Source organism: Sinohyriopsis cumingii, chromosome 6 (genome assembly GCF_028554795.1).
Source record: "Sinohyriopsis cumingii isolate HCF-2022 chromosome 6, ASM2855479v2, whole genome shotgun sequence".
In the NCBI taxonomy this organism is placed as follows: Eukaryota; Metazoa; Mollusca; class Bivalvia; order Unionida; family Unionidae; genus Sinohyriopsis; species Sinohyriopsis cumingii.
This window is the reverse complement of record NC_142966.1, coordinates 95,882,708-95,908,770: the sequence shown is the minus strand read 5'-3', so window position 1 is coordinate 95,908,770 and position 26,063 is coordinate 95,882,708. Positions and strand designations below refer to the sequence as shown.

Here is a 26,063-nt window from a genome sequence, read left to right as displayed (position 1 = left end):
TCATCGACTATAAAAAGAAGTGACCATCATGCCCTTTCACACAGACGCAGCTACGTCGACCACTCCTTCACCCAGTTCTTCTGTGCAAGATTTACAAAAACAACCCTTGTGGGTGTGGTGTGGAGAACGTGTGCCTAAAACGCAAATAGTCTTTTTCTTCCAAATCTTCGTGGTGTATTGTGTCATCGGGGCAGCTATTGCCAATTTGAGTTTGCAACAGGAGACAAACAATTGTGGACCATTTTATTGAGCAGTTGCATCGGTTACCTGCTTCCCAATCCCTCCCTGAAATTCTCCTCGAACGGAAACCTTGTGTCCAGTGCCAGTGCCAGTCACCACTCCAACAACAACCAGAACCCCATTTTGGGCGGAGACACGCCTCAGACGTCCAGTAACCCCTCGGAGAGCCACAGAACTTTGGAATTATGAGTCACCAAAACCAATTTTACTTAACCTTACCCAGTGACAGTTCCATGGAGGTGTTTCCCAACAACATGTTGTGCTGTTACACGGCCAAATTACCTCAGGCCATCCAGTTAGATCACGAAGCCCATTGGGAAGTGGCTTTAGTGGAAATGATTCACCCTACACAAATCCAAAACATCACCGAAAAGCAAAACACTTTTGAGGTCGAAATCCTGAACCAACAGTTGCAAGAAACCATGAATGAAATCGGGTTTTCAGGCGACGTAAATCCAGCCAACAATCCACTCTTCAGTATCTACACCTTGAAAATTCCGGCAAGGTTTTATTTTAGTGGCCAACATTTGGTGGACACCATTGCTTCCAGGTTCGAGTTAGCCTTTGGAAAAGCCCTGAACATAATCAAAAAAAGTGTCACCCTGGAGTACCATAAAGTGGCTCGTCGCTTACTGATGAAATTTCAGGATACCCAGACGTTGTCCATCAGTTTTAATCGTGACTTGTTTGATATTTTAGGTGGAGACACAAAAATGGCTCCAAATTTTAAACCGAAGATCAACAGCAATACGGAATTTTACAAGTTTTTTCGATTCCCTGTAGACCTAAACCAAGGACTGAATTTGATCTTTGTGTATTCCGATGTGGTGGAGTACAACGTGGTGGGACACACCTCTGTGCCGTTACTGCGTGTCATTCCTTTCAAAGTGGATAGTGCCACGACCAGTGACCAGGAAGGTGGGAACACTTACCACGTTCACCGCGAATTTGTACATCCTCACTATTTGCCTGTCAGTAAGTCGTATTTGGACACGGTCAACATTGCTATAAAAGGAGATCTGGGGCAAAATATTACATTCACCAAAGGAAAAGTCACGGTGAAACTCCATTTTCGAAAACGGTTCTCTCACGACTCGTAAGTCATGTATCCAGTGTACCGAGGGGTTGCTCGACAGCGAGGACACGGTTTAGGAGATATGCTGAAATCGGCCTTTCGTTCGGCGGCCCCGGTGTTGAAACCGATGGTGACACGCGGATCGCACGCCTTGAAAGATGCGGCGCTGACACAAGGCAAAGAATTTCTCCAAAATGTCATCATCGACAAACAAAACCCTAGAGAAGCCTTCATGAGGGCTGGCAAAAATGTCTTGCTGCAAACGGGCAAAGACCTTTTGGGCCAACGAGAAACACCCATAAATGCTCTGCACGCTACCGAGTCAGGCATTCAGCAAGGACAAGGCAGAAAGAGACGACGAAGAAACACCCTTTCACCAGACTTCACACTTCTAAAGCTAGAAAGGCCAAGAAAAGAAGAACCGTTCGAGACTTAGACGTTTTCGATTATGATAAAGAGACAAAAATGATGCACCGAGAGTCTTGCGCCTGTTCCAAGTCGGAATTGGATCTGTTTGCCATGCCCCCTACCATGATGACGATGCAAGAATCCCAATGGGTGGAATTTCATCCCGTCTCCTCTTTGACCGATTCCGCTCCCATCGAGTTTGAAACCAAGGGACAGCCCGATGATTACATCGATCTGAATAGCAGTTACTTGTACCTGAAAGTCAAAGTTCTAGATAAGACAGGAGGTGATATAAACACTGAAGCAGTAGCTCCCGTCAACAATTTCATGCATTCCTTGTTTAGTGGAGTGGACTTGTACTTGAATAACAAACTAGTCAGTAGCAGCATGGATACTTACCCTTATCGCGCCTACCTGGAAAATCTCTTGACGTACGGAATAGACGCCAAGAACACTCATCTCAATGCCTGTGTGGTATGGGAAGCTGACGAAGCTAACGAGTTTGAAACATTCGAAACTGATACAAAGGATAAAACTAAATCAACAAATGAGGGATTCCTAGAACGAAGAAACAGAATCATGGGAGTCGACACAAGTTTAGAACAGATGGATCGTTTGCATTTGGACATGTGGTTGCAAGAAAAGTATTTGCTGAACGGGGTGGATGTCCGCCTGAGACTGAATCGTAGCAGTACCGCTTTCCATTTAATGGCTGGTGCTGACGATTACAAAACCAAAATCCAAGAAGCTAGACTCTACGTACGACGCGTGGAAGTGTTACCTAAAGTGGGAAACGACATCAGTCAGACGTTGAGCAGAACGACCGCCAAGTATCCGATCCGACGCGTGGAAGTGAAAACTTTCACTATTCCCAAGGGGCAACGATCCATGATCGACGATCATCTGTTCCAAGGACAACTACCCAAACGTTTAATCGTTGGTATCGTCGAGAATGAAGCCTTCAACGGAGCTATCGCTAAAAATCCTTTCTACTTTCGACACTTTGGCGTGTCCAAGATCGAAGTCAGTCGCGATGGCAAGACCTTGTGTACCCGACCTTTCGAACCCAACTTTGAGAAGAAGAATTACTTGAGATCGTACTTGTCCCTGTACGAAGCCACCGGTCAGTTAGGAACCAACACCAGTCACGGTATTACGTACGAGGATTATGCAGGAGGTTATGCTTTGTGGGCTTTTGATTTCACTCCAGACCAAGGCAGCGACGAGGGACATTTCCACCCTATAAAATCCGGCCAGATTCGTGTGGAAATTCAGTTTAAAGACCGAGACCCTGATGTAACGTTGAACGTCATCCTGTGTGCAGAATTCGATAATACGACAGAAATTAACAGTTTGAGAGAAGTCATTCTAGACTATTAGAAGGCATGGAAGACTGTTATCCCTCTTTACCTAGTGGAGAAACGTTGGACATGGAAATGAGGAGACCGTGGAAAAAGAAGAAGTGATCATGATGAAGTCAAGATGGCCAGAACAAGAAGCCCATTTAGTCTCCTGTTTTGCCAAACACTTGGTGGAAAAAATGACGGAATTGATCAAGAAAAATTGCTATGGATGTCAAAACGATCATCCCAGTCAAATTCAACACGATAAATGCCTGATGTTGAGTCAAGAAGAAAAATTGGACGAATATCTGGACGAAGCTTGGAGTCTCATCTCGGACGAAGTCGTGTTGCATCAGTGGTATAAAGACTTGCGTGAACATTCTTGTCCACCATTAACCACTCAAGAGATCGATTGTATCGAAGCTCTCCTGAATCAAAGTGAGGAGACGAAACGAAGAAACGGTTATTTGTCAGACATTTTCAAGCAAAAAGTCAGGATCAAATTGACGACTCATTATTACCTGTGAAGAAGAAAAAAAACAAAACATGGATACCTGGGAACTTTATTACCTTTTGAACCACAGTTCGTATACGGCTTCTTGGAATCCTGTCGTCTGTGCTAAAGATGAACTCCCTCATCGCAAACCTCAAGACCATCTAGCTTACGTGATCAACACGGACGATAGTCATCTCCCAGGAACCCACTGTATAGCCGTCTACTTTCCTCAAGAAGGATGTGTGGAATATTTTGATTGGTACGGATTGCCCCCCTTTGGAAGACGATATCATTGACTTTATGAGAAGAAATGCTCAGACCACCCGATTCAATAATGTGAAATTACAAGGCACAGATTCCTTGGTGTGTGGACAGTACTGTGTGTATTTTCTGCATCATCGCAGCCTGGGCTATTCCTTAGAACATTTAGTGACTCATTTTGATCCTCGTTCTTCTTCTAGAAACGATGTGAAAGTAGATCGATGGTTTTGTGACCATTATGCTTATCTTTTGTCTCAAGCTAGGAAACGTAGTGTCCATCAATGGCCTAATGACTTCCAACAGTGGAAATCACAATTTCATTCACAACGTTGTCAGCCCTGTTTAAAGTAGAGTGTGAATTGAAAAAATGTTTGTGATTTGAAAAAATGTTTGATGTTATATTGTTGGATTATTGTTCAAAATGTTAGAGTTGTTGGTTAGTGTTAAGTGATTTTGAATAAAAAATGTTGTGTTTTGAAAAAAATGCCTTTGTCTTTTGTTTGGCTATAAGAATGTTGATTCATGCTCTTTGACTTCTTACTATCCCTCTCATGACACTCATTGAACGTTGCGACTCGAAAACCATAGAGGGACGTTTTCCTTCACGTCCGCGCTTTGACTTTAAGAACCAGGGCAGTTTCCAGTCAAACCATCCATTGTCAACTCATCCTCCTACGAAGATGTGCTCCAAACTAGCTAAGCTAAACGAAGCCTACGTGAATTTGCATAGGGTCAGACACAGTCTGATACCGAAGCCAGAAGAGACAGAGAATGTGAGAATGTTAAAAGTCACTGAAGACCTGATAGAAGAGCTATTCAGAGAAGAAGTGAACAGGGAGAAAGAAGAATGGACAGAGAAGTACAGCCTTCAGAGACAGCAGCAACAGCAACAACAGCAGCAGCAGCAGCAGCAACCTGAACCTGACAGAGGCTTTGTCGATTGTCGTATCGACACCAAAGAGTTCTTCTTCTCTTTCCGAAGAAGCAGACCTATCGTCAGAAAGTCTATCCTCAAAGGACGTCGCATTCTTAGAAACTAAAAGATTGCCATAGCAAACAAAAAAAAAAACAGCCCTTTTCAGGGCTACCCCAATACTCTAGAAAATAAATAACAATCGATTTGCCAATGTGTGTAGGTAGAGTAGTGTGAATATAAACACTAACTCTTTTTTATAGTGTGAGGGTATGTGTTTGTGTATAAGATTGTGTGTTTGTAAGTGCTCACGTACGTTGGTGTGGATAGTAGATAAAGATCATGTCTTTTTTTTGCTGTTAGAGGTGTGGGAAGAGTATATTTGGGGTTTGATTGCTTTGCGTATGTGGATAGTATATTGAAGTGATTAATGAAAATTTTTTAGAATAGTAATGGTAGTATAAAAAAGTGAGTGAGTGTTTCTTTTAGGTCCGCGCGTTGTTTGGTCATGATCTAGGTAAGATCAATTTTATGTTTTTAGGGGAATGTTTTCCATCACGTCCGCGCTTTTACTATAAATTGAAACTCGTTCGGCAGTCTAGCTACCCTTGTTGATTGATGAACACCACCAGAATGAACACCAGAATTGTGAAACTGCTAGAACTCCAGATGCACCTGGAAATTTCAGAATCCCAGAGACAGAAAATTGGGATTCTGAAGCCACTTATCCCGCCTCTGCACTCCCAAGAAAAAAGGTAAAAGGAGACTGGGGAAGAAGATGTGTGTGTGGTGCCAGACCAGGAAGGTGCCAGCATTAGATAGGTGCATCTGGAGTTAAAAAACAAACAGCCCTTTTCAGGGCTACCCAATACTCTAGAAAAGAAATAACAATCGATTTGCCAATGTGTGTAGGTAGAGTAGTGTGAATATAAACACTAACTCTTTTTTCCTAGTGTGAGGGTATGTGTTTGTGTGTTTGTGTTTGTAAGCGCTCACGTACGTTTGTGTGAATAGTAGATTATGGGTTTGTTTATTGGTTCTTAGCGTATGTGGAGAGTATAGTTTGGGTTTTGTAACCGCTCACGTACGATTGTGTGGATAGTAGATTATGGATTTCGTTTTAATGATTTGCGTGTGTAAATAGTAGATTTGGGGTTTGTTTATTGCTGATTCACGTATGTGGATAGTAGATCATATGAAATGAGAAAAGTAGGGGATGTTTTCCTTCACGTCCGCGCGTTGTTTGGTCATGATCTAGGTAATATCAATTTTATGTCTTAGGGGATGTTTTCCATCACGTCCGCGCATTCACTATAAGAACCCACAGTATTCGTCGTTCAAACCATTCTACAGAGAAGATGGCTTCAAACCACCTCGATAAAATGCAAACATTGCAAGACGTCCTGGACAATTTGGGCATGATGGAACAAATGCTAGTGAGACTAAATGAAGATCACTATTCTTATAGCCCCCATCGAGTAAAGATGGAGATTAACAACTTAAGAAAAGTAAAGGAAATGATAAGTGCTGTGATGAAAGAAATAAAGGAGGAGAAGGAGGATGAAGAGGAAAGGATAAGAATAAGAACATGGAATGAAAAATTTGAAAAAGAAGAAGAAAATGAGAGGAGGAAGAAAGAAGAGGAGGAGAAGAAGAAAGAAGAGAAAAAAAGGAAGAAAAGAAGAGAAAGAGTGTAGGAGAGAAAATAAGAAGTTGGTGGAGAAATAGAAAAAATTAGAAGCAGAAGAAACCCAAAGGCCCTTTTCAGGGCCACTCATAGGTCTCGAAAAGAAATGACTTTCGATAGCCTACCCTTTTTTAAAAATTTTTCTTTTTAAAAAAAATCCCATGTTCAATTCCCCTTGTCCCTAGACAGACCCAAACTCTATTCCCCATGTTCAATTCCCCTTGTCCCTAGACAAGCCCAAACTCTATTCCCCATGTTCAATTCCTCTTGACGCTAGAGTGGCCCTGGGTTTTTCTCCATGTTCAATTTCCCTTGACGCTAGAGTGGCCCAGGGTTTTTCTCCATGTTAAATTTCCCTTGACGCTAGAGTGGCCCAGGGGGGTCTGTAATGCTAATTCCCCTTGACGCTAGGGTGGCCCCATTCACTACTGTTATGTTTGGGCTCTTTTTATCAATTCATGGGGTACCTTTCAATGAAGTTTTCATTTTGCCAATTTCTGTCTTTATGGGGTTCCTTCATGGGGTAACCTTCATTGAGTTTTTTTTTTTTTACTTTTGGATTTTCCATGTATTTATGCTTATCTCTTTCATGTATTACTGGCTATATTTATTTCTTGGATACGTTAAGGCTCTTCACCATTACTGTCTTTTTTATTATACCGCAACAAGTTCGACTGGTGATGTACGCTAATTGTCAAAAATCAGTGCGGTTTCTAGTTGACTTTCCAATGCTTGGGGTGCGGCCCCCAACTTAAATAACCTCAGATTCACCCGGCAGCAATATGCCGAGTCCTGGGTTTTAACCCACGAAGTATAGTAGTAATGGTTTGGGAATCCAACTAAATTACCACTAGATACACAGCTTCGAGAGATATTTGATAAAACTTAATATAAATACATACTGACGATAAATCAATAGCGTTTTATATAATTTATAACAACTCCGTACTCTAGAATATTCAGCTGAAATAAAATACATAAATGTTGATTCTGGTTAGCAGATATCTCAGCGTGATTTCTCCACGCTGTATCCAATCTATTATTTTTCACGGAAAAACCTTGATTTGTTCAGACACTCTGTCGTTGATATATATGTGCGAGCTACTGTTAACAATATACAGGCTGGACCTGGTGGTTACAGAGCAATCGCTGTCATACTGTCAGACTAAACAATGGTGCTTGAAGGCCATGGCGGACGAATGAGAGTCACTGATGCACCGGTAGAAATATGTAATTATATCATTCATGATGTTATAATGTCATATCATCACGTCAATATTACTCTGACACCTGGTCAGATTAAAAAACTGCAATCAGTATCGAAGAAGAATACTGGGGCAAAACTAACTCTGAAATCAGCGGTGCTGCAGGGCTCACATAAGTTATCGTTGACTGAACGTCAGTTCAAACACTACAATGACGCCAAGAAGTCACAAAATGGCATTCGACTTCATCTTTCTGCGAATGCCATCAGCAAACATAACAAAATGCCGGTGGCATATTACCGCTGCTAGCGGCGATAACAGCTCTAATTGCAGCCGCAGATCCAGCTGTTGCAAAAGCTGCTGAACTTGGTGCCGTTGGAACAGCTGCAGGCATGGCACTGAAAAAAGCAACAGGACACGGAATAAACACCTCAAAAAAGGAAGAGGTCTAAGATCACATGGAACTCGGTATGGTAAAAATCTATGACTGCCGAGGACGCTTCGTTAAAGCTTCCCATGTCCAATGTCGATTTACTTGATGCTGCATAAAACATTTAAAGCTTTAGAGGTGTTTTCATGCGTGATCAACTACCGGAAAAACCAAACCATGTTGAAACCGATATCACTACTCTCAGTGAACGTTCTGGTCAAGGTACTAATTGGGTTAGATACGCGGTTGACCCACGTAGCGTTGTTTATTTTGATTCGTACGGACTGCCACCGCCGGGAGAAATTTTAGAATATAGCAGAGAGCAAAGCACTCAAATCTGGTATTCAACGCTACTAACACAGACAAAAAAGGATCCACCAAGACGCGGTCAAGAAGTACTTGCTATACTTAAGTCTGTGTCAAGGTCATCAGCACCGCCTCATAAAGATGTGCATGAATATACCACCAGACGGCATAACCATCCAATGTCGTTTGAAACAGGTCAATAGTTTCTAATGGTTGATATTTACAGAAAATCTCTAGACGCAAGCTCCATGGTGACATTGATTATTCCAAATATGCAGCACGAAATAAACTTTCTGATCTGTTGTGTCGCCGATGTTGACACAAATGAAGTTCAGGATCAGCTGACATTGACAGGTATTATTATGCGAGTTAAGGGGGCGTCTGAAGATAAGTTAACGGTGTTTGCTAAAACCGGTTAAATAGAAAACTCTCAAGAATCGCTACTAACAATCATGGGAGAGATTATTACTAGACATATTAGAAGACCTGGAGGTATAACGTATGGCGATCCCAACACGAGCAGAAATACTATTATCAATGTGAGAGAACCAAAATCAGACGATGACGTGGCAACAACAAAATTAGGTGGACAATAACAACTCCACAATCAGAACTGAGATCACTAAATTAGGTGTTAAAGCCGATGATAAAATAATTAGCGATCTCAACATGAGAGGAAATAACATTGCTAATTTGAGAGAACCAAAATCAAACGATGACGTTGCAACGAAGAAATACGTGAACAACGGCAACATGCCGATGATGACCTCGTTAATGACAATCAATAATGGACTGACCATGTTCAGAACTGAATATATTACTCATATAAACGCTTTTTTCGTAAAAAGATAAATAGAACCATAGATAATTTCTTTGGAAATCCAAGATTCGTCGGCATTTTCGCTGAAATCGCTGAAAAATCAACAAGATTCAAAATAGTGTACTTCACTCGACTCGTACATAGTAGCGTCGGGATCGTCAATATGGTCACAACAAAACAACTCCATCGAACATACCGCTGATCTTATCTGGGTGCATAGAATCAACGTGTTTTGCGCCACTAAATTTAGGATATTTATGACATATTTTTGGAGTCATTCCACCAACAGATTTTCCGGAACTGTGTCGGTGATGTTAAATCAAAATGCCGAGTAAACATTCATACTAAACCCAGAAGGCAAAACATTAACTGAAACGACTTATTGGTGGTGTCTGGAATTGGTCGCGAAAACACCTCAGTTGGTAACTTAGTATATACCAAAATGAATCCCGCATAATTCTTTCGGTACAATCAAGCGTGTGCGTGGAAAGCATCGAGGAAAATAATATCTACATGTACCAGTAAATAAATTCATCAGCACACAGAAATAACTTACGCAGCGACATATGCGTGCATAAATATGTAATCGATACTATGATGGGGTTAAACGATGGTGTAATATTGAACAATGCATTCGATTATCGGTGTCACAAGAATGCAAGCATGCCACTGCACGCAACAATGTTGCCAACGTTGGCGACGCCATATTTAGAATCTGCCGTATGTATAATAATAACCGCAGAAATAACGGCACGACTTGAACAGATCATCGCTAACACAACACTGCCAATGCCCACAATGATATCAGCAACGTCAATACGGCCAGAATTCGATATTGGTTTTTCAACTCCGATACAATCTCCTAATGGTAGGTCACTTGAAATTGCATTGGTACAAGTACGACTTTATTATAGTTGGCCAAATATCAGAGAAGAATCATTTCATGAATTAAATGCCAAAAATACACTGGTATACTCGCATAAAACCTAGCCTGAGGAGAATGGGCGGCCACTCAGAGATTGGAAAGTCGCCAGCGTACCAGCATAATCATATCAAATCGAAGAAATTGATGATGAAATTCAGCGCATAAATAAATCAATAACAGGAAAAGAACCAAAGATCTATATCAGAGTGCACGAGCCAACGCTGACCACCGCATTTTAAATACCAGCGAGGGATCCTTCGGGATCAAATTACGCAGTTGACATATATAAATCATCGATCAGAACAGCGCTGGGATGGCCATTAGTAACACCAGTTGTACCTGAACAAAAACCAAAACTATAAAAGTCAGATTTAATTCAGGAGAAAATATTAATAAATGGCATCACAAATTATTTTAACAATTATTTACATAATAATTCTGTGGAGAATTTTTCAACGTACGAATATTTAAATCAAGTATTTATCATGTACGTTGGTACCCAGGTGCATCTACCAGATCCCAGACTTTTAGATTTTAAAAATCCTGTGGAATTACCTGTGACTGAATCGAAACAATATAAAAGTTATTACATAAGCTTAAGGAAGATTCATTTAGAGGTTATAAAAATGATATGTTAAGACAAATTAATGAATATATATATATATATATATATATATATATATATATATATATATATATATATATATATATATATATTCATTCAATTCATTGATAAACAAAGGCTCATTACAAAAATCTCTAGCAGAATCAGTGATTAACAAGTGGGGAAGTGAGAAAATGAAACGAGTACCATATAAAAATCATTTTCTTGATTATTTTAAGAACACCGATGACCAGCTGCCTACGTTCAAAGTACAGTAGGTTGACATCGATAACTTACATCAGGAAAACGATGACTTAATTAATGAATATGTTCCAAGGATTTACGACTTGGAGAAAACTGGGGCCTTGCCGGTAATTCTCCGACATAGTAACGATCTGGATGGTGATGTTCGTCTTGTATCGCCGAGTATTGTCAATATCACGTAGACAATGTCTGTAAATCTAGTTCGTGACGCAATCGACGGTAGGTATACCGCGTATGGTCGAGCATAAGAAGGGCAGGCCCAGCAGTGACATATTCTTTACAGCTTCTCTCCAGATGTCCCACCGGGTCATTTGATTGTGTTGGTGCCCACAAATCCTGTTTTTTTACGATGCCATAATCCATCACTCACACGAATACGTTCTTCGTCTAACAGATGAAGACAGTAACGTATTGGACACACTTGGTAAAGAATTAACCGTTAGTTTGTATGTGCGTGACAGACCATGATAAAAAATTAAATATTATTTATAATTATGAGTCTGTATTGGGTTCTATGCAAAAGAGTAACTGGTACAAAATTTCTGACAGCAGCCAAGTTAAATAAAAACACGCCGGCACTTACATATGAATTTTAATACGCGGCACACAAAAAATAAGTTTGTGAGTATTCATGTTGCAATAGTGGGCGGTGATATTGCTACAGCACTCGGGAAAACACCTGGGACATGGTCACATTTATTGATGTTATGAATGTCTTCAAAAGTATCGCCGTCGTAAAATATTATAGTCCTTTTTTGTGGAAATCGTGTTTTACTTCTGTCCACCCGTGGGAGTTATGATCGATTAATGTTATTGGAGTACCCTTGCTACACTATATACCATACTTGTACAAAATCTCATTGGTTATTGTTTTTACAATTATTGGAATCTTTAATGTTTTGTTTTTTAAATAACAACGTCATCTGTCTTAGCTCCGTTGATAAAGTTTTCCCATTCTTTTTTTTTCTTTCTTGATTCTGTAAGTCTATTCCAGCGTTTGGAGCTTACAAAATATTCTCTAACACGTTGAGGCACCCAATTTAGTGAGTCTTTTTTCATTCAGGTAAGATAACTAATATCAAGATCATTTAAACGGTAAAGTGCTTAAACAACTGCGGGCACTGGATATGCGTTATTATAGTAATGTTTGTCTATTACGATAAAAATACCTGGTTTAGAATTTTTATTTATCGTGACGACACTGTTATGTCGCCGTGATACCTTAATAGAATCGAGTTTATCACGAATAGTCCAAGACGAACCATCTTCTCTTACATGTCCGACAATAAATTTTATTCTGAATATATACCTGATGTCATCAGCCATCAACAAGATTATTAACAATAGTAAAAGCTTGGATCAATATATGTTTCATCGCCATCTATCTTAGTTGTTAAAAAATGAGTCGCACTATCATTGATAAATTCGTTCCTTGCTTGCTTGGTGAGATAATGCAGCTGTAATTCAAATGGTAATTTTTTTATCATCGTTAAGTCGGTCAAAATCATATCTAGTGGTGTGTTGTGGTTCAATCGCCGATAATCTTTTTCGTTCCTGTTTTTTTTATAGAAAAAAAAATTGTCCTGCTCTTCTCTGGATCTATCGCCGATAATCTCAAAGTTTTACTCGCAGTTAATAACAATTTTATCTCATTTCGTAATTTTTCTTGTGCAATTTTCGACCTTGAAAAATGAGGTTTTATCCCGGTCAGACTAAAATACTGTTTTTACAGTTGCTTTGTAACAGTAGAATTAGTCATCTATATAATTAGGAAATGTTTTTTCCTCCAATAGGACTTTACCCAATAATATTACATGCATCAGAAAAACAATAGTTGTCGATGACTCGTGACCGGATTAGTCACACTTTGTAAAAAAAATATTGTCGTGGAGAATACTGTAGATATCACATGGCCAGTATTCACCCTGGCAGTTCTGGACGAAAGCCCAAGTCTGATGTCCGGGATGGGGGTAAAGGCAAAGGCCCAGTAGTGTGTTTCTTGTGGCGGACGAAAACATCGTTTGCTTAAGCGATATTACGAAAAACAAAATGCTTCTCATCACCTTAAAATAAAATATGCAAAGAATTTATATTGATTGCATTCTTCTCCTGAAACGTTTTGTTATATTATAAGAAAAGAAATTTATATACGAAGCAAACTGAAAAAAATGACTTTCGAAAACCTCTCGGTAATATCATGTGTTACATGATGATCGGTATCAAAGTTTCCGGCAGTGGAAAAATGAAAAACTATTTTTAGCACATATTTATTTATGAATGCTTCATATGTTTGATAGATGATGGTTTTTTGATCGACCATATCAGCTCTGAAAGAAAATATAACCGTTTGAAAATGTACAGGCTATTAGATCAAGCAAAAATACAAAAAGGCAAACACAAAAAACACACCACCAATTAAATCAATCAACCTTGATACAGGCGAGATAAATTAATTTATATCATTAACAGCTGCTGAAAAATATTTTGATATCCAATAAATATTCAGTAGAGCTTGTCGCGAATTGTGTAAATGACTCAGCTACATCGAACCAGAAAATAAAATTTGAGTATATCACAAGAAATATCTCTGCCCACATACAAGTCAGTATATCAATAACATATTTTTTGGGAGCCATTTTCACCCATGTCTGGCCACCATTTGTTCTTTTCACTCCACCCCACCACCCCCAAAAAAGAAAATCGGTCACGTATTGTTTTTGTGTCGGTCTCTCATACAAGTCTCGGATTTGGCCTTTGGATAGTTTAACGAGTCAATAATATTTCCCCAAAATATTTTTTTTGCCTCAGATTCTGAAACTAAGCATTAAATGGGAGAGTCTGTCGCACTTTTTGTTTGGTCGCCCGCCGCCAGTGCTGCTATATGGATCTATTCTTAGTCAGAATTTCTAAATATCTCCTTGTCGGTCTCTGTGTACTAGATTTTGCAAGTAGGGCAAACTATATCCCAAGATGTATCAGAAATTGTCCTTTGTGGCCTTGCTAGACAGATATCACATACTCCTTATTTTCATATCATTATTTTGACTTCTGTTAAATTCTCTACATTAGTTTTAATATTTAATTAATAAATCATCAGAAGAAAAAAAAAACACGTAGGTAAAGATATGTGAGATTTGGATTTTTAACGTAGCTTTAACAAGTTTTCAGTCAAATCGCTACGATGTCTGCGGCGTGGCTGTTTATAGTGATATCTATCTCTGGGACATCATGCCGCAAACATGTAGCATGATGTCCTACTCAGTCATATTATCCTGCAACCATGCCTACCAGTCCTAACAGTAACATCTTAATGCTGAGCGCCAAGCGAGGCAGCTGTTAGTACCATTATTTAGACTTTGGAAGGGTTCGAATCCTAGACCTCCCGCGGTCTAGATAAAGCTGGATTGATGTGGTGTTTAAAAGGGAAAGGACAGTAAAACTCGTATATAAATGAACATTCAAGGGGAAAACATACACGTAGAAAGGTAGAAAGGAAACACACACACACACACATACATACATACATACATACATACATACATACATACAACACACACACACACACATACATACATACATACATATATATATATATATATATATATATATATATATATATATATATATATATATATATATATATATACACACACATCTATAAAGTTAGAGATAGAAAGATAAAGAAAAGCATTTATTCATTGTTAGATATAAAACAAATTTATCGCTTTATACTCTATTTTAGGAAATGTAAACTCAGTAGGTAGATACAACAACCTTACCTGTTGTTTAAAGCTCCCAACTAAATCCAGAGGACGAAACTCGAGATCTTTTAGCGGTGAAACAACAAATTTCCAGACCATGTGTAACCAATCTTGAGGAAGACCACATTTTCACGAAGAGCACGAATGATCACGATACACAAGAGATACGATAAAAATGAACTAAATAAAGTATAATTTTCAATTGTATTTTCCTATTTTGATATATCTTCTTTTTTGTTTGCATATGTTAATATATTTATTTGATTCTAACTTTATCCTTATCTTTTGAAACTGTAGGCTAGCTACCCATATATATTAATTGATTTAATGGCGATAAAAACTAGTATCTATTTGGTCAGCGATTTATTTTAATTTGTTTCTAAGAAGAAGTTCGAATTCAAAACCATAATGGACGGGGTGGGGTTTCCTGGAGATTAAAATGGAACAGGAATTGGAAGGTGATTATTTTGTCAAATATAATAATTGTGTTGCTGAGATGAGAAAACTGGATGGTTTATGAACATTGTTCTTGGACTTGTCTATTCAGTCGAATTTGTTGTTGTTAAGGTTTAAGTGCCTATTTCGGTCACTATATCCTATATTGGACCATATACTTTTAGATGTGAAAAGTGGAAATTGTACATCGTATTTAATTATAACTACTAAGAATATATAGATACCCATTTTGTAATTACAGGAAGAAAAACATATTTGATCAACTGCCTTCCAAATAAGCAGTTTAGTGTTTGCTACAATGCAATTTGAAACCTCACATTCAGCATCGAATCTCTCTCTCATCAGTTGTTTGTAGGTATATGTCTCCGATCTAATATGCCAAGTCTGCATTTCACAAATGCAAGGATTAAAGCGTCTTGTCCTACGTGGCAGACTTTAATTTGTCAGTGGTCATTTGACATCGTTATGGTGTCTATTCATAAATAACTGACCTTAATATATCTGTGTTCATGGCCAACCTGAATTAAATTAAATTTGTGAATAATTGTTGCTTAGTCCATGGACCATTTTTATTATTTAATACAATTGCGAATTTTTAAAACTGAGACTAAATATGTACGTCTAGTTCTCTCTCTCTCTCTCTCTCACACACACACACACACACACACACGAGCACCACGATCGGGGTGAGTTCCATAGTCGTGGCACAGGTAGCAGTGTATTTGGATCATATGCTTTTAGTTGTTGTTGTTGTGGGGTTTAACGCCATTTTTCAGCTATACATGGCGGCCAGTATTAATGGTGGAGGAAGAACCCGGGAAAACCCCAGAAAGAACCACCGACCCACGAGAAGCTACTGGCATGCTTTCTCACATAACTACATTGGCTGAATCCGAGACTCGAACCCACGCAGACAGAGGTGAGATGGCAGTAATAAGTAACGGAGAGCACTTTAGACCACTCGGCCACTCGGGGCCCCTGCTTTTAGTTGAGAGCAGCAGAAACTGTACATTGTGAATAGTTGTATCTAATATATGTAATAACTATATGGTCTTAAACTACAAAGCTGATAAAGCGAAATCTAACAGGCTTTGGAAAATTCAACAAATAATATTTTCCCAATAACGCACAGTGGAATTTTAAATGAAATTACAAGTATTGGGAATTACATCCTGAAAAGTTATTACAAGTTCTGTCCACGAGTATCGATTGTTCCGATTGAATTCCATTGTGCACTAACAGTCTTGTTTTATCACAACGATACAGTCCGAAATGTCTTTAAATAAATTAGCAATAATTCCAAAGGAGTGATTAATTCGTAATGTCAATGAGTATTTACAGTTCCAATGAAAAATTTAAATTAATAAATCCTATCAAATTATAACTCAAAACAACCAAAGACTAATTCCACTACAGACGTTAAGATAAGAATGATTAGTTCTAACGGAAATATGCTTAATTATAAAGCTGAGTCTAAATAAGTTAACATAATTAAAGTCAAAACTTCATTTCTAAAACATTCTAAGTTGCAAACAAGGTCAAGTCAGCTGCTTCAATTTTCGTAAAGTACATGACAAACATCACGCACACGAGGAATTGCAGAGGGAAAAACAGCTAAAAAAAGTGGTGGAATTGTAAGTCTGGCCTTCACAAGACTGAACACATCTTTTCTTTGTACTTCTGTCATATTCTGATTTCATTTTGAATGAGCAGAGTGAAGAGTAATTCTTGCTACTTTAGAAGCCTTTGACAACTTATATTTGAAATCAGAAACATAGTCAAAAAGATTAATTTTTGCAAGAAGTTTATAGTTTACGGACAGCATGTCCAAAATCCAGTTTACACGTCTAAAACCTAATGATTCTTGAACAGATTGTCTAACAGCAATCAACAGAACATGAACACCCTCATCCAAACATTTTCCGCTACCGAAGAAATATGACGTAATCATATTCTTCAAAATTTATTGAAATTTTTCCAAAGCCGATTGACTTTCAGGGATCAGAGCACTGTGCTACAATTTCACAGAAGTCGTCTGTATCAGAGATAAAATGTGCTATTTGTTATGGATTTTGAGGACCGACACAGACACCTTCCTTTATGTTAGCTTCACCTAACCTTGGAAATTTTCCACGGAGTTACTTGAAAGCTGCTTGTGTTTTCTCCATAGCCTTGACAAAGTTCTTCATCAGACTCAGCTTGATGTGCAAGGGTGGTAACACAATCTTCCTTGATTCAACAAGTGGTGGATGCTGATTACGTTTCCTTCCAGACTCCATTGACTGTCGGAGTGACCATTCTCATTTGATGCAGCGTGAATTATCAGCACGACTATTCTATTCACAGAGAAAACAACAGTACTTTGTGTAACCTTTCTGCAGACCAAGCAAGATGACTAGAGCCATCGAATCGCCACATATTTGCCACTGATGTTGGTCATAATTTATGCACCTCAAACGTTGTTTCATGTTTTATAGGTTTCCTTCATATGGACTGCATGACTAACTGGAATAATGGCAAAATATTGCCATTATGCAGCAAAACAGGGTTAAGACTCGTCTTTGATGAATGGACAGTCTTCACTCATCTGGATCATGTACGGTATTGAGAGATACCATCACACCATCGATGTTGTTGCACGCTACAAGAATGCTTTCCATGAAGAAGAATAGGACAAGATCCTTTTGACGGTCACGGAACATGGAAACCCTAACATCACCTGCCAGTAGATTCCACTGTTGTAGTCTGGGCACACGAGCTTAGCCTTACTCTTGGATAGTTTTAAATTCCTGACACGGTCAGCAGCGGGGGGGGGGGAGGGGGGTTGCGAATCCCACAACTTTTAGAAGCCTCCAAACGCCGAAATAAGCCCTTTATAAAAACGCGTTGACGCTTCATTGTAAACGTAATTGTCACTGCGTTTTTGTTGTCGTCGTCGTCAGAAGGGGCACCGCCTACAACTTTTTAGAAGCCTCCAAACGCCGAAATAAAACCGCGAGGGCGCTTCGTTGTAAGCATAATTGTCGCCGTTGTTGCTGCGTTTTGTTGTCGTCGCCCCCTCTGCTGCTCTCTATCTGAAAATCGTATCAAACCCAACTCGATACCGTGTTCGAGGATCATGTAAATTTATCGTTACAAACCCATGTGGTTTTGCCTGAGCACGACTAAAGAAATGTTTAAAAAGTTTATAATCCATATCGCCGCTGCACCAAGTCTGATGTATATTTGGTAACGTGTGTGTGTCAACGCCGTTGAACAGCGCTAGAATGTTACAGTTGTCCCTGATCACTTTCGGGATTTGTGTATATCGTTGAGTTACATAAATCACATCCATGTTTTTATGTCTGCCGCGTGAAAATATCCTGGCAGGATTTGATTGTTTGTCCAACATCACATCGTCGTACACTACTAAATTGTTAATTCTCCCGTCAATATCATCGATACTTGGTGATTCATCAATACTAGTAATAAATTCAACAACATCATCACCGTCGTTTAGCGACTTTGCACGCTCATTAAAATCTTTTAACACGCTGTAGCATCGCTGATCGTCCACAGATGGAGCTACCAAATACAACTTATCCCACTTCATCCACTTCATTATTAAATTAAGTAACAACTGCGTCTTACCACTCCCAGATGGACCTATAATTATCATTCGAATTGAATTTGGTAGCACCGAGTTATGCTTAACTGGTTCTCGTTTCCTTGTAGCAGAAAAGTCAGTGATCTCAATTAAATATATTATAAAAGAATATGGATTTATATTGTGTGAAATGTAGAGTACGTACCCCAACTGCAGACGTAACAACCACTACAACAAAAAATAATCGACAAGCGCTTACAGGCAAGTGTGAACGATGCGGCACAAAAAAGTTTAAATTCATTTCGTCAGGTGGAGCGCCGAAACCAAAGTCAGCGCCGAAACCAAATCCGAAACCAAAGTCAGCGCCAAAATCAAAGCCAAAATCAAAGTCAAGTATATAAAAAAAGGAGGTAATATTGCAGCCAAGTTAGGAAAATTACCAGGAGCCCCATGGGCTAAATACCCAGGAGAAAAACATCTTCCAGGATATAATTACTGTGGTCCTGGAACCCGACTTGATATCAGACTTGATGCCTTAGATCAGCCCAATCCAGGCGAGTATCCGATAAATGCTATCGATAAAGCATGCCATATCCATGATGTAGCTTACCGAAGGAAGGATCTACAAGATAGGCATCTCGCGGATGTGAAATTAATTCACGCGTTAAATGCCATCACTGATAAATCTTTCAAAGAATGGTTAGCTAGCTGGTTAATAAAATCTGCAATGAAATCTAAGCTTGTATTAGGCGCTGGTAATTAATTATAATGGAGTCAATTTATTATTCCCCAAGAGGATACTGGAGAGGTAGCGCAGCAATCGGCAAGCTTGCCAACGCAGCAAATGTCACACGTGATACTGCTAAGAATTGGTTATCCAAACAGGCAATATGGCAAATTTACCAACCACCGCCTAAACAAATTCACTTTTCTCATTTTAATGTTAGTGTGCCAAATGAAGTTCTTCAGGCTTATATATTATTTCTGCCACATGATACCATTCGTCGCAAAACATACAAGTACGCGTTAACTGTAGTTGATGTTGCAAGCAGATACAAAGATGCGGAACCGTTAACGACTAAAACAGCATCTGAGGTTGCTTCTGCGTTTCAACGAATTTATCAACGAGGTGGTCTACGATGGCCACAGCTGCTACAAGTTGATCCTGGCAAAGAATTTCAAGGCGCAGTATCATCACTGATGAAGCAACATAACGTCACCATCAGGCGAGGACATACTGCAATTCATCGTGATCAGGCAATTGTTGAGCGATTTAATCGAACACTTGCTGAGCGGTTATTTGGATATCAATACGCGAAGGAATTTATTCAGGACAAGAGATCGCGCGAATGGGTTGCAAGATTACCAAGCGTGATAGCTGCATTAGATAATGAAATTACTCGAACAACCAACATGAAACCTGCCATCTCGGTCACTAAAAAACATATACCTGTACAACGACGTTGTTTCTCAGCACAGCCCATACTGGGTAATGTCACTGTGAGATATTTATATGAACCAGGTGAACTTGAAGGTGGTAAAAAAAAGAGCGACTGATCCCATTTGGAGTATTACTACACATAAGATATCTAACATAACTAGATCTACTGGTAGACCAGCAATCTACAGGTCGGATTCGACTGCTCCTCGACGTGGATTCACACGTGAGCAATTACAAGTAATTCCCGAGGACACACAATTACCACCCCAATCACTTCACTAGCACCCAAGGCGCTGGCGCCTCTACGTCGATTACACTAAAGACAGGTCAGCATCACATTTTGTCGTGTATGACCAAGATTGTTATCTTTTCTGTCTACGGTAAATTGTTTTGGATTTTTATTACACCACAACATTACACAATTACAGCTCGCACAGTGATTATTCTGCTGTTGTTTCAACGCGTAATAAATTCAACATCAAGGTCGAAATCGCGATGATTTTTTTTTATCACTCTGTTTGCAACCGGCTAATTTTTTTCTTATTATATCATTGTTGTTTTCATTATTAATTTCATATTATATCATTGTTGTTTTCATTATTAATTTCATCAGCCATTGACTCACCAAGACAATTCTCCGCAGTTGAGATATTCTTCTAACTCTGGACACAGATAAGTAAACTAAATTTGACCACTCGATTCGATCATCAACGATCCAGACAGTTGTATCATTGATAGCTAGTCCTTGAGATGAAGGTATCGTCATTGCGTATCCTAGCGTCCACGGGGATTTACTCATGCGCAGTGCGTCTTTAGCAGCATCAATGTCAACTAGCACAATATCATTCAATACTAAATTCTGTTTCTCGGTCTGTCCTGGTATATCAACATCTATATTCTGTAACCGCGTATCAGCTGGTCTATAACACAGCGGCGTTGGCAACATTGGAAATTTCTCCCGCTGAAATTGAAATAACTGCTGTTGAAGTGTGTCTCTGACTATCTTTCTACTTGCCACTATCAAATCGTCTGGTTTCCACGTTTTCCAAAAGTCGCTCATTGAAGTTTCAGGAATCATCTCGCGCATGATTTCACATTGAATTTTATTCGATTGTAATCTGATTAATGTTTTAAATTCCTTCAACGTTGCATCAAGTGCTCTTTGATCATCAGACACTTCTTCATAATAATCAACAAAATCTTTTAACCACAAATGTGGAGATGGACCAACAAAAGGTGGTGGCTGACCGTGATCGCCGCACATTATCACAGCTGTATTTTTTGTTAGCAGCCAATCCAGGAACAATTTTAATATATCTAACGACACTGTGTCTATTTCGTCCCAGATTACTTTCTCAGGAATATATTTTATTCCCATTCGATCTGAAGTCCATACACCGCCGCTGTACTTAAAAAAGCCGTGATAAGTGCAAGAATTAACTCCTCGTTGTTTCATCTCCCTGGCGAGTCTGTGTATAGGTGTTAGCACAATCATATCTGAATTTCGAAATAATTCAATCGCTCGAGTTGTCTTACCAGAACTACCCGCTCCGTTCAAATAAACGGTTTTGTGTCCGGTGATTGGATCATACACAGATGGTGCATTCGACATTTCTGATAATTCTGATTTGCAATAATCATCCTTAATTTCAACATCAGCGGATTCACAATATCCATGTAACATTTCCTTTTTTATTCTCCACGAACTCCATGATTCATCAGTGCTTGTAAAACGAGCCAGTGATTCTGAATATCTTTTACTTAAGTAAAATGAATCCGTTGCAACTCTAACTGCGGTGTTGGGAAATTGATTTATCATTGATAGCAAATTTATAGAAACATAAGCCAGCATCGAAGATCTTAAATGTGTGTATTGAGGTGATTCTCCATTAATATAACTTACAATTGTGCCTAACTTTTTCCCGTCGGACAAGAGCGCGTCCTCCCGATTACAAAATATATTGCTCGCAGTGGCATCAGCAACTATAAAATTTAATTCAGTGTCATCGATAATCAATCATGAGTGATGTAATTTATGATCATATGCACCATCTTGAGTAAATTTACCGATTATTCTTCTCCCGAGATCTTTTGCTGTTTTTTCACTATTGCTGAGTTTAATCTTAAGAACTTTAGGAGCTTCTTTAATAATGACATCCATGGGAGTATTTGGACTCTCTCGTGCATATTCTTCAATGACTTCATCGAGACTGATACACTCCGGTGTTGGTAACCAAACTAAAGTCTGCGGTCGATATGATATAATTGCTTCACTGACAGTCAACGATACCAGTATTCGGCTGTCAAACATATATCGCAATAACACTATTGGTACCCAACGCTTTTCACTAAAGTGTCTGCCAAACCAAACATAACAGCACGGATGAAGCTTTTTAGCAAATTTAAACGACGTCACACGAGCAAATCCTGTCAGGGAAAAATCGGGTAAAAGACCGTTTATAGCAACTCGTGTCATCGAGTTCGTGGGGTGTCCAAATCTTCTAAAGTATTCGTTACACTCGCCCATTCCGAGAAAGCTTCCCGGATAACACGCAATCATGTCCACGGAAATCATCTCGCTGTGGTCATACTCGGTATTCCACAAACCGCCGTGTCCATACTCGACACAATTCAATTGTATGTCTTCGAGAAACTCACTTCGGGTTGGTCTCCACGAATTTCTTTCTCTGGCGGTGTGAGTGGCAACACTTGAAACTGTAAAACAATTAGTTAATAACTGCTCAGTGTTTTCAAAATCTTCGATTTTCACATATTTCTCTGCGACATTTTTTCATTTGTTGTTGCAGAGATTCCGTCCGGTATAATTCACCGCTGGGTCTTACAAATTGATCATACTCGCCATCTTCGGAACTTTTAAACAACCACATCGACACAGGGTCATTTTTACTTATTTGATAAATAAAATCAAATATATTTCCCGAATAATATTTCACAACACGATCCCGCGGAAATATCGTAACTGCGTTAGTCCAAGCGTGAGTGTTATGATCAATGATATTTATTGGAGCACCGTATCGATTATATTTCGATTTATATAATATTTCCTCTGTTATCGTTGTTACGGTTATGGGAAATCTTAATGCTTTTTCTAGCTCGGCAACATCGTTTATTGACGCTCCTATATCCTTGACCTTTTCAACCCACGCTGCTATCTTGGAACGTCTTAGATCAGTTAGATCATTTTCGCGCATCGCATTTTTAAAATGTTCCATTACTCGCTCGGCTACACAATTCAGCCTTGACTTTGTCAATCTCATTGGAGTGAGTTTATTGATTTTTTTTTTTATCGGATAGATTCCATAAATGACCGCGGTCACAGGATACGCTCGAACGTAATATGGTTTATCAATCCCAGTCAGCATTCCTGGTTTGGAATTTTTACTTAACAGAACGGTTTTTCCATCAGCAAGGACAGGGTCATTTTTGAATATCAAGGTAATCAATAATTGTTTTTGCTCGTGCATCATTCATTGTAGCATCAATGACTTCGTCAACATTGACTCTGTCAATGTCGCGTACAATTTTAAATGTGGACCATGCGTGAGATGCACCGTCGTTACGAAATTCTTTTTTGGCATTCCTGATAATATCAAACAGATCAGTCAGGGCTCGTCTCCGCGAGTCAGGGGTTAGTCTGTCAAGATCGAATCTAGAAGCTTTCCCGGTGCCAATGGCAGATAATCTTTCAAATTCCTCCATATTATATTTAAGACAAACATTTAAATAAGAAATATTATATATATAATGAACCAGCGCAAGTGGCTCCAAGTTGGATCCGTAATTCCTTGTAATAAATCCTGCAGAAAAGAATTCTGTGGGACACATTCCCAAAGCGTCCGAAGGGGGAGTTTAGGACCAATACCATGCCTGCGATGTGGTGTTAGGGTCAGGAGTAAAACACAGTTATGTGCAAGTTGTGGAGGAAAGAGATACCGTAAACTCAAGCGATATTATAACAAAAAAAAAATAATGATGCTGCGCTAAAATGTGAGCGTGATTATTTAACTAAGTTTTCAGACAAATTATAAATTAGACAAATATATTATATATATAAATGAGCCAAGAATTTGTCCCACATCCTATCATTAAAAATTACGAAGCGAATCGTGAGGGGATAGTCAGAAATTGCAGGTTGAAAAAACCAGTTGGTACTGTTAGTAATGCTGGTTATCTTGATTTACTGTTGGAAAGAAACATTATCACAATCACAGGGTCGTGTTCGAGTGTTTCTTTGGAGAGATCAAAGACGATCTTGTAATTGATCATATTAACAACAAAAAACTTGATAATTCTCTTCAAAATTTACAGGCCATTACACAGAGCGAAAATTCTGCACGTGGAAATGCTGGGGGAAAGAGAGAGTCTAGGGCAGTTAAATCTTTCAACTTAGATACGAATGAAGAAATAATATTTCAATCGATGAACTACAGCTGGCAAATATTTTGATATTTGTGAACCCTCAGTATGAAAAGTCGCAGAAAAAATATATGTCTGCCATCTCAAAAAAAAAATAAACAAAAAATTGTTTTTCATTATTTACTTCACTAAAATCCGATGAATTTTAATATAAATGGGAGATAACTCCATTAAGCATATCTCATGCAATTAGTTCCCTCCCTTTGTCAAGGTGATTGTGCAACACTCCTTGAGATTGTGCAATACCCAAAGCGGTATATAATTTTTTTTTTTTGCAGTCTATAACACTTCCGCGTTTACGAGTACAGGTATTTTTCAAATTCAGAATTTAAAATCCAGTTCAGAATTTAAATCCAGTTCAGAATTTGTTAACGATATGTACTACAAACGAGTAAACAGTTCTCCGTGAACAAGTAACACGGTCTACAATTACTTCCTCTTTGACTTCGTCAAGGTCACTTCGTCAAGGTGACTTTATAAAAAAAACTGTCATCACGGGCGGGTGTACAATAAATAATATTTTTTTCACAGATAAAATCCTTATTTTATTACATTTGTTCGGTTTTATGGTTCATCTGTATTTTTTCTGCGATTATATTTAAGAAAACAAGTACGAAAAACCTAGTGAGCTATTTTTGAACTTCCAAGTATCAGTCGGTTTATATACTATAGCGTCCGAATTATGTACGGGGTTTCGAAACCCAACAAAGTTGCACAACTTTCCGCGTTATCACCCTGACGGGGTGACATTTTGCACTCCGCGGGATTGATTTTGGGGGGAGGGTGTGCAACTTTGTTGAGCGTAGAATATAACCCCGTATCTGTCTGTGCCGTCCTTAGTTACTATATATCCTACTGTAAATACATGTAAATACTATGTGTAATAGTGTAAATACTATGTCCTACCGTAAACTTGCTAAATACATGTAAATACTATATGTTTTACTGTCCTACTGTAAGCTTGCTAAGATGCGGTGGCACTTTAGAAGCTTTACAAATGTAAATAAATGTAAATACTATATGTTGTACTGTCCCTATTTGAACCCGCTAGCATATCATTTGGGTAAGCTAGAGGTTCAACATGGGGAATGTCTCGTCTTTCGCAAACACACCCTCTGGTCTCTCTAGACTGTTATTTGACAGGTTAGGGCTCTCATGGGGGTTGTGTTTCCGCTCCTGAGTTTAGTAGCCTATCATTTGATAAGCTAGAGACTCAAGGAGATGTGGTGTCAATATTTTTCTTTTAAATATATAATATTATATCTATGAATTATGAAAATATCAATGATGTGATTGTTGCTATTAAAAAATTAGATGATCGCGGATTTAATATATCACTAAATCCTGAAACAGTTATGCCTGATTTTGAATCACTACATGAAGCTAAATGCGCAGGGCGTTATAT

General features: G+C 38.8%; 1 long non-coding RNA gene across 1 annotated transcript in view; it reads left to right on the top strand.

Moving 5' to 3' along the window:
* Positions 1-15,058, top strand: part of LOC149797489 (uncharacterized) — a 30,611-nt gene extending 15,553 nt beyond the window's left edge. The window contains exon 3 of the long non-coding RNA XR_016421526.1: positions 14,720-15,058. This is a non-coding gene — a long non-coding RNA (uncharacterized LOC149797489). The remainder of the gene's footprint in view (positions 1-14,719) is intronic.
* Positions 15,059-26,063: the final 11,005 nt, after the last annotated feature.